This window comes from Sinohyriopsis cumingii, chromosome 5 (assembly GCF_028554795.1).
Source record: "Sinohyriopsis cumingii isolate HCF-2022 chromosome 5, ASM2855479v2, whole genome shotgun sequence".
Lineage (NCBI taxonomy): Eukaryota > Metazoa > Mollusca > Bivalvia > Unionida > Unionidae > Sinohyriopsis > Sinohyriopsis cumingii.
In genome coordinates, this window is record NC_142965.1 from 15,338,364 (window position 1) to 15,349,117 (window position 10,754).

A 10,754-nucleotide genomic window follows, 5' to 3' on the forward strand; every position below is an offset into this window, starting at 1 on the left:
TGATATCTGTTTAATTAAATTTACACCCCTTCTGCTGCTATATTAATTAAAAAATTGTTATATCAAAATAATGATACATCCAGAATCTCATACTGCAAGAATAGCACTAGAACGATTAGAAGCAATTAAAAAATTTCTTCCTGTCAGAGACTCATTTAGAAAAAACTTGCAAGCGCAGCAAGAAGCACAAGTTGAGTACGAAGAAGATACTAAAAAACTGTTTAAACCTATTACTGCAGCTACTAAGAAAGTTTCAGCAGATGTTGAAAAAACTATATGGGGAGATATTGCGGAGGAAGATGAGAAGAGGAAAAAGGGTATTTTTCCGGTATTAGAACAAACTGCGGAACAAACCGAAAAAATAGCAAGAAGAACTAAACAAACAGAAGATTTTACGAGATCTTCCAGTTGATATAGCTGCGGCTCAACCTCCACCTGTTGGTGAGGAAATACTTGAAGAAATTGGAAAACTTCGTGCTGAAGTCGCCGTCGTGCAAAAAGAACATACACCTGAACCCGAACTAGTAGAAAGAAACGTAGAATTGATTGCAAAATTTAGGAAAGGGGTTGTTGAAGAAATTAGAAATACTAAAAAAAGAACAATTACCCGAAGTAATATTAAATAGTATATTTAATAAATCTGATATTTTTAAACCTCGTCATGAAAAAGTAAGTGATGATAATATTATTAGATATATATATATATATATATATATATATATCGCGTATATCACAACAAAAAACAGGCTAAAGGTCGAGAATATAACACTCTTCTTGAAGAAATAAAAAAACTTCATAGAGAGAGAGAGAGAGAGAGAGAGAGAGAGAGAGAGAGAGAGAGTAAGACAGGTGAATCAGGGAATAATATTTCAAGTTTGATATCATGAAGTGGAATTTCCCGAACGCGGTAATCAACGTGTTAAACGGAAAATAATTATAATAAATGTTCAAGCGTATATCAGACACAGCATTTGACATGGAAGCACCTATCCTTAAAGATGAGTCTGTGCGTGATTATCAGTTTTATTCTTATGACGCACGAATACCAAATCAACATGGAAGAATTGAACTACAAGTTCATGACACAAGTAGATACTTTTTACCCGCTGAGGCTTTTATTGAGGTAGAAGGTACAATTTTAAAAACGGATGATACTAATTACGGAAATGCAGTAAAAATTGGTTTTGTCAACAACGGGATCATGGCATTGTTTGATAGCGCCACTTATATGATCGATGGAAAAAATATCGAATCCATTCAGAAAGATGTAGACGTTGCTACAACAATAATTGGTCTAGCAAGATATTCTGATGATTATACAACATCAGCAGGTCCCACAATGATGTTTGTGAAAGATAACTCCAATTACCCTGAAAGCGATCCGTATAATATAAGACGACCAAGAAACGAGACCAATACCGCTGATGCCGCTGTGTGGCCAGTAGTTCATGGTTCTAATGAAAATTTCAACTTGGGATTTGCAGCACGCAGAAATATGTTGCTAGGAGACAATAGAAAATTCTCATGTGCAATTCCACTATCGCATATTTTTGGATTTTGCAGAAATTTTAGAAAGGTTATTTTTGGAGCTAGACACACGGTTGTTCTTGTAAGAAAGGGTGATGATAACGATGCTCCGTGGAGACCTGTTCGTGATGCTGGTAAAGTAGTATTATCGAAACTTTCACTGTGGATGCCGGTAATGACTCCAACGATCGCAGAAGAACAAAAGTTGATTTCTTTCATGGACACTGGTGGTAAATCCTTGTTGTCATGGTTAACAACAAGCACGGATAGTATACAAACCGACGTTAACGGTCAGTTTACATGGCACATAGCATCACAACAGGGTGTTTCTGCACCACGGTATATTTTTATTGCTTTTCAGGAAACTAATCGATTAGGTGATCAAACTCGCTCTCACATGATATTTGATAAACTAGGTGTCACAGATATTTCTTTACGGATAAACGGACAACAAGAACCAACAGAAAATATACAACTTAATTATGAACAAAATAGTATAGGACGTGTATCATCGTTTAATGTCATTCATGGACGTGATCAAAATGTAGATACTGGGTTGCAAATATCACAATATGATTTCAGAACTTTATATCCGATTTATTATTTTTCATTGGAGCATCTTGATTTATCAAAACAATCTGTCGTTGATATACATCTTAAAGCAACATTAAATACAGGTGGTGCTAATTATAGAGCAATCGCGGTCATACTCAGCGATAAAGCCATGTTACTTGAAGGTGGTAGTGGTCGGATGAGGGTCGTTGATGCACCAGTGGAAAATCTTTAATTATTTAGAAAAATATATTTTATATAAAAATGTCGTATAGTCATGTTAATGTTACTCTGACTCCTGGTCAGGTAAAAAAGCTTCAATCAAAAACTGCCAACAAATGTGGAACTAAAATATCACTAAAACGAGACCAGATTGGTGGTGGTCCAAACAAATTATTGTTGACAAATAATCAGATTAAACATTTCAATAAAGCCCTAGAATCAAAAACCGGAGTTCAAATACATCTTTCTCCGAGCGCTATAAAAGATATGATTAAAATAGGTGGATTTTTCCCACTATTAGCTGCAATACCAGCACTACTTGCAGCAAAACCTGCTGCGTTACCTGCGATAGCCGCAGCTGCCGCACCGGCGTTAGCAAAAGCTGCTGCGTTAGGTGTTGCTGGAGCGGCGGGTAAAAAGTTTTTGATAAAATTACTGGTGGACGATATAGCAAAAAAAAAGGGACGCGGTCTAAGATTACCCGGATCTCGCTGGGGAAGAGGTCTGAGGCTTCCACGTTAGATGTTCCAGATGATGCTGCTAAAAAATTAAAAATAAAAGCCTTTAGGGGTGTCTTTATGCGAGATCAATTACCGGACCGACCAAACAAACTCGAAACAGGTATTATTAATCTAGACTCGACTTCAGGACCCGGTACTCATTGGGTATCATACGCGGTTGATCCACGTGGAATGTTTATTTTGATTCATACGGGTTAGCTCCACCCGTTGAATTTATCAAGTATGTCGCACCACTCCCCACAAGAACCTCTGGTTGTAAAGTTTGGTATTCAACGCTACCCACACAAACAATGACAGATCCGCCAATATGCGGCCGTGAAGTAATTAATGTACTTAATGCAATATCAAAATCATCCAAACCGCCACATAAAGTCGTGCATGATTATACAAGCAACCGCTTTGTTGCGCGTAAAGCGTTTTAAACAACAGGTCTTATTATAATGGTAGATATTTAGAAAGAAGATCCTCACGCATTGAGAAAAAATCCGGCGACGTTGATCTGTCAAAGTACGCGACTAAAGATGAACTCGCTGATATCATGAATCTTGCTGGAGTTGATCCAGATGAGGTTGTTATTTTTCAAGATCAATACGGAAAACTAAAAACGAGCAACATTAGATGGAATGATATAGTTCGACGAGTACTCGGTGCAGTTACGGATAATATTCCCGTGTTTACTGACAGCGGCAGAATCAGAGATTCAAGTATGTCGTTTGCAACCATCAGAAATGAAATTGCAAGATGCGTCGCTAATCGCGTGAGAAACACCGGCGACACAGTGACGGGTGAACTAAGCATGAACGGGAATAAGATAGTAGTTTTAAGAGATCCAACATCCGACGAAGACGCAGCAACAAAAAAATACGTCGACAACGTAGATGGTAAATTATCCACGTTGCGGGCCGAGTATGACGTTCATGTAAGCGCGTTCACAAATCTTCGCAGAAATTTTAGAAAAATTAATGAAACCGCAGAAGAATTTTTTGGTAATCCGTTGGTCGCTGACATAAAACTCGTTGATATCAAAACTAACCTAGACACGATCAAACGAACTCTGCAAGACTTCGTAGCGGGGATTCCTGAGATCGTTAATAAAACCAGTTTGATTAAAATTCCAGCCGGAATAACTCCCGGACATATCACAAACATTGTATACACGGTATCATCGGGATTTGCAACGTGGTCGCAGCAAAATAATAATTTCAAATACACCGCAACAGTCACTGGCGTGTACAGGCTGTCTGTGTTTAGTGCTGCAAAATTTGAAATATTTACAACGTATCCATGGCGTCATTCAGCTGATAAGTTTTCCGGGGTTGTGACTGTTGTATTAAATAAAGGAACCGAAGAAATATTTATTCTGGAAGCAGCTGATAAGAAATTAACCTCAATGTCTTACTGGTGGTGTTTGGAATTTGTAGCTGAAACACCTCAATTAAGACATTAAACGCAACATCTTACTGGCGGTGTTTGGAATTTGTAGCTGAAACACCTCAATTGGTTACTACATAAAAATATATGGACGGTGCACAATACAGGTATAATCAAGCGCGTGATTGGCAGGCAGCATTGAAAGATCGAGTCGAACAGTATACAGTAAAAGTAAAGAAATATCGACGACGATTAGTTATCGTTGATGTGATTGTTTATTCAGTATCCGCTGTTGTTGCTGGAACAGGTGTTATATTATCAGCGGTGACAATGATGGCACCAGTAGCCGTAACTATTTGTATATCAGCAGCAACAACGATTGCAGGTGTGCTTAATATCATCGCAAAAAAAAATGTACTTGCACGAACGAAAACTTATCCGATTACATAATAAAATTACACACAGCGACGGTAGCATACTCGAAATTATCCTCGTTGTTATCAGCGAGTCTCAGTGATGGAATTATATCTGATTTCGAGTTTTCAATGATGACTAAAATATGTGACGAAGGTATCGGTATTAAAGATACAAGTACTAATAATGACAGAATTACTCCAGCAGATCGTGACTAATACAACTCCGCCAAAGATAACGATGATCTCGGTAAGTTCAACTAATCCTGAATTTAGTATTAACTTTCCTACTGCAATTCCAGTAAAAGAAATAGCATTAGCACAAATACGGGTATATTACAGCTGGCCAAGTATCAGATCAAAATCATTTAATGGTACACCAGCAAATAATTCGCTTGTATTTGCTAACAAGAGCAAACCAGATTGTGCTCCTGACTGGATAGATGTTGGAATACCAACTGGTAGTTATGGGATCGAACAAATCAATGAGGAATTTCAACGTAGAATAAAATCAATAACCGGAAAAGAAGCAAAAATATCAATTAACGTTCATGAACCGACGCTATCTTCGACGGTTGAGATACATTCTCCCGATTATGCCGTTAATATTTATCAATCCACGATAAGATCCGTACTAGGTTGGCCGGATGTTCCCCCGGTGTATGAAGGATCACCAGAACCGAAAAATCTGATCATATCACAGATGTACAATCATATCACGAAATTAATACAGTGTATAAAAAAACGTTAATTAATGCAAAGAATTCAAAGGCTGGTGATAAGTTTTTTTACCCTGATAAAGATATATTTTATTGGTCATTTTCGTTTGAAAAAACAGAATTCGGAACAACTGCCCTAGTTATTATTAACACAATTGAACTTACTAAAATATTTACAGAAATTAATAAACATCATAAACAACAACTAGAGCAACTACAACAGTACTTTCAAGAACATCTTTTTGATATAACAAGCTCACGCAGAGAAATCATTACGCGTATAGAAATATTAAATCAACTTGTATCCGACATGGAATATCTTGACCAGCGATTAATTAATACAGTAATTAATACTAAAGCAGACAACCATGACAAAAAGATTTTTTTAGACAAGTATAAAATAAAGGAAGCTGATCTACCAAATTTTAAATTCTCCGGATATAACGCGAATGAACTAAAAAAATCTGTCAATGATGTCATTGATGAGAACTTTCCTAAAATACTCGATGCGTGGAGAAAACTAGCACCATCTCCAACTGTTTTAAGATATAATAATGATCCACATGGCGGCGGCAGACACGTATCTCCGGGAATCGTTAATATAACCAGCACGATCGTGGTTAATCTAGTTTGTGACGTAGTCGATGACAGCTATCAAATAGATCTCAGAAAATCAAATCAGGCTCAACAGGGATATATTTTATATACATTTACATCACAAGTATCCCCTGGAAGTTTAATCGTGCAAGAACCAACTAATCCTGTGTATCTGCGGTGTCACAATAATATGTTAACACGAATAAATTTTAAGCTCACAGATCACCTTAATCGCTTAATTGACATACGTGGAGAAGAGCTTGTGATAAATCTGTATGTGAAATCTTAATTAATCAAGTAAATATTATATAATGTACCAGCACGTGAGGGTTTTTATACATGACAAAGAAGTACTTGAAAACGCCATCAGAACAGCGTTTTCACAAAACATGGAGCAATTTAACGTTAATTTAGTTATTGATGAATACGGAAACGAGGATTTCTTATTAACACAAGAACAGTTAGATGAGCTCCGTCAAAAACATATTATCGAGATCATTTGTAGCGGAGATCAGATTCTAAATTATGCACACTCCTGTATTAAAGTCGATCAACTTAAAAAAATAATATTCCAGAATAAATAAAATAAGGGGTGGAGCAGAAATATTTTATTTTATTTTATTTTATTTTATTTTATCAGAAATACTTTATTTTATTTTATCAGAAATATTTTATTTTATTTTATTTTATTTTATCAGAAATATTTTATTTTATCAGAAATATTTTATTTTATCAGAAATAATTTATTTTATTTATTTTATTTTATCAGAAATATTTTATTTTATTTTATCAGAAATATTTTATTTTATTTTATTTTATTTTATCAGAAATATTTTATTTTATTTTATTTTATTTTATCAGAAATATTTTATTTTATTTTATTTTATCAGAAATATTTTATTTTATTTTATTTTATTTTATCAGAAATATTTTATTTTATTTTATCAGAAATATTTTATTTTATTTTATCAGAAATATTTTATTTTATTTTATTTTATTTTATCAGAAATATTTTATTTTATTTTATCAGAAATATTTTATTTTTTCTGAATTTCAGTGAAAAATCAACAAATTTCGTGTTTTTGAGGGGTATTTTACCCATTTTGGGTGATTTTGTCTATTAGATCGTCGGGTAAAGTTGCCTGATTCTCTAATTGATTTTAACTGAATAAAATACCAAAACCAGTAAATCAGTACAAAATTACATATTTTTTGAGCTAATTTTACTGATTTTGAGCTAATTTTACTGATTTTTTGTAATTTTTACTGGTTTTGATATTTTATTCAATTAAAATCAATTAGAGAATCAGGCAACTTAACCCGATGATCTAATAGACAAAATCACTGAAATTCAGAAAATAAAATAAATAAATCTGAGTACCAACTAACCCATCAATTTCAGAAAAAATAAATAAATAATAATTCTGAGTACCAACTAGCCCATCAAAATTACAAAATTGATTGATTTAAATGATTCTGAGTACCAACTAACCCATCAAAATTACAAAATTGATTGATTTACATGATTCTGAGTACCAACTAACCCATCAATTTCAGAAAAAATAAAATATTTCAGAAAAAATAAAATATTTCAGAATAAATAAAATATTTCAGAAAAAAAATAAAATATTTCAGAATAAATAAAATATTTCAGAATAAATATAATCTCAGAAAAAATAAAATATTTCAGAATAAATATAATCTCAGAAAAAATAAAATATTTCAGAAAAAATATAATCTCAGAAAAAATAAAATATTTCAGAAAAAATATAATCTCAGAAATAAAATATTTCAGAATAATTCAGACAGGGTTGCTTTGGTCGTTACTTGTTGACATAATTTTTCTTAAGTATCTTATGCGGGTACTGATTGTTTTTTTCGTTTCGTACTCGCTGGATAATCCCGATCTGATCTTTTCTACTGCGACAGAAAGAGGAATAAATTCATTTACTTGATCATCGCTCACCATAGCCAGTGAATGAAACATAGCTACCTGAATCCGCTTTATGAACTTATATTGAGATGATAGAACGTACTTATTTTCATTTTTAAGTTCTTCTAACGTTTCAAAATCAGATATTATTTTTTCAGGATTTAGTTCATCAGATATATTAATTCCGTTTTCTTCTAGTTTTTTGATAGCAAAAATAATGTCTTTGATATTTTTATGGTTGATTCTATAATATATAAATCTTTAAAATAAAAGAAATTATCCCTATCGAGTTCGTCGGGACGGCACAAACTATATAATGAATGATAAATTCGAGGTAGTGATAATAGTTAACAGTATTGGAAGGTGATTTTCTGCTTATATTATTTTGAGAAAGTAGATCTGGTTATATTTTCCGCAATAAATTGTATCGAACGTGGATTAATATTAAAGTATTTCGCAGCCGCGCCCAATGATTGAAATATAATTTCTTCGCCAGTTTCTATGTTTGTAGACTTTACTGTCCTCTTTCCGATTGTTTTAGATCTTCCAGCATTACCACGTGCAGAATTCTCGCTTTGTGTGACAACTCGAAGGTTGGATAAACTATTATTCTGAGGATCCCCGTCAATATGATTGATGACAAGACCGTCTTTGATCAACCCCTTGTGACATTCGAATACGAAACGATGACATAGATAGGGTTTCTTTCCTCCAGCGTTGAACCTTAGATAGCCAGTATTAGAAACAACACCAACCGGTCTCTTCAACCTACAGTGTCTGATAACACCATTAATATTTGATTCATAGTTTGTTATTGTGGGATGTGGGACAAATATATTTTGCTCCATTTATACAATAATATCATTTGTTTAAATAATTGTTTGTCTGAAATCTTGATGTATAATCCTCCACGGATTTTATAGCGTTTTCACAATTATTATTTTTTTGTCATAATATATTTTAAGTTCCCTGAACCGTTTTCCACCGCACTTTCCACATAATTCTGTTTTTCCTCGCACCCCAATACCACACCGCAGACATGGTATTGGTCCTAGACTTCCTCGTCGTATACTTTGTAAGTGCATCCAACAAAATTCCTTTCTGCAGGATTTATTACATCGATTTACTGAACCGATCATGAGCCATCTGCATTGAGACATTGTATATATAATATTTTTTATTTAAATATTTGTTTTAATTATATGAACGAGTTTGAGAGATTATCCCAAACTAGGCCTTCTAAATATAAATTTAATCTCGACAGATTATCTTCTAACTTACCAGTACGAGATCTGGTTGATCCGAAAAATAAAAGTTTGATCTCGAAAATTCACGACGCCAAGAAAGAATTTTACACGGATGGTGCATCTCATGTATGGTCAACGTTCAAGATTATACGCAATACTGTCAAGGACGCCACAATGAATGACAAGCGAGCGGCAACTATCATTAACTACATCACTGAATACGAGGGCAATCAAAAATATTTCTTCAGAGTAAAATTTATTGTACTAACAGAAACAGGTAGTTGGATTATCCGTGACAAATATGATCCTGTCCTTGGTAATAATAAAATTGCCATATTAAGTAAAAATTCCAGACCGGGTCTATTGACGGGTATTGACAAACCGTATTATGAGCGAGTGTACCCTGTAACAGCGGTTATTTATGGAATCTATGAGATAAATAAAAAACCCAACGTTGATAAACTGGCACCCATGAAATTTTCAAGGTTAATTTGTGTAGCCGAACGAGTAATAGAGCACTTTACAAACGCGATGCGTGGAAATCGATTAACTGATTTAAGGCGTGAAAAAATAAACTCATGGGCTGATTCAGTTAAGGATACCGGTGCTACAATAAAGGATGTTGCTGAATTAAGAAAAATATTAAAATTTCCAATAAAAGTATCAACAATAACGGGAGAAGTACTGTACGAATCGAAATATAAATCGAAAGGAGCTCCAATAAATATTATTGATCATAACGCGCACGCATGGACCAGCGCAGTAACAATATTTCCGAGTGATCGAACTGTTAGATTTTACCCCTCAGATATGAGTATGTTTTATTTTATCAACGAAATAAGTAAAAACGATCCTGTATCGGTATGGTTATTTGAAAGTGATGAGGAAGGTGAATTTAATCAGTTTGTCAGACCAAATGGTGAAATATATCGAACAGAATATCTCCACGACGAGATGAAAAATCTCGCGAAGTTTTTAGAGTGCAAGCACGCGGAAAGTACTGACAAATTACTAACTAATTGTTTTACCGTTCCATCTGTTGCGGATCATTTCGCTAGAGAAAGAAATTCATGGAAACCAACACGATTTGATTTACTCGAGGACGTACGCGCAAGTTGCGTCGAATACGGACACAGAGGATTATGGAATACCAAATATAATTACAATGAAGTTATTTCGGTTGATATGGTTGCATGCTATCCAGGAAGTTTTCTAGGATACGGAGATTGTTCTGTGTACTTTAAAAGATTTGGTCACCCTACAAACGAGATGCGCGAGTGGCAATTAATGGACCATTACCTGATTTTGATCTGACTGGATTCGCTTGTGTTGAATCATTCGAGTTTAACGAAAATCTTCACAAGATTTGTTATGTTTGGTTTGGCAGACATTTTCGTGAAAAACTTTGGGCACCTATAGTTTTATTACGATATATGCTAGATTGTGCGATACTGACATCGTTGGTTGTCAGTGAAGCAATTATATCATATCACGCGCAGATCGAAGTTTGGTTGCCCATGCCAGATTATATCAATCTCGATGAAGTTATTAAGGAATTTAAGGAAAAATGTCCTGATGTTTCCGAAGATGATATTATCAAAGAAGCTCCTAAAATTCTCGAGATTAAATTCAAAACCGCAAAAGATCTCGGT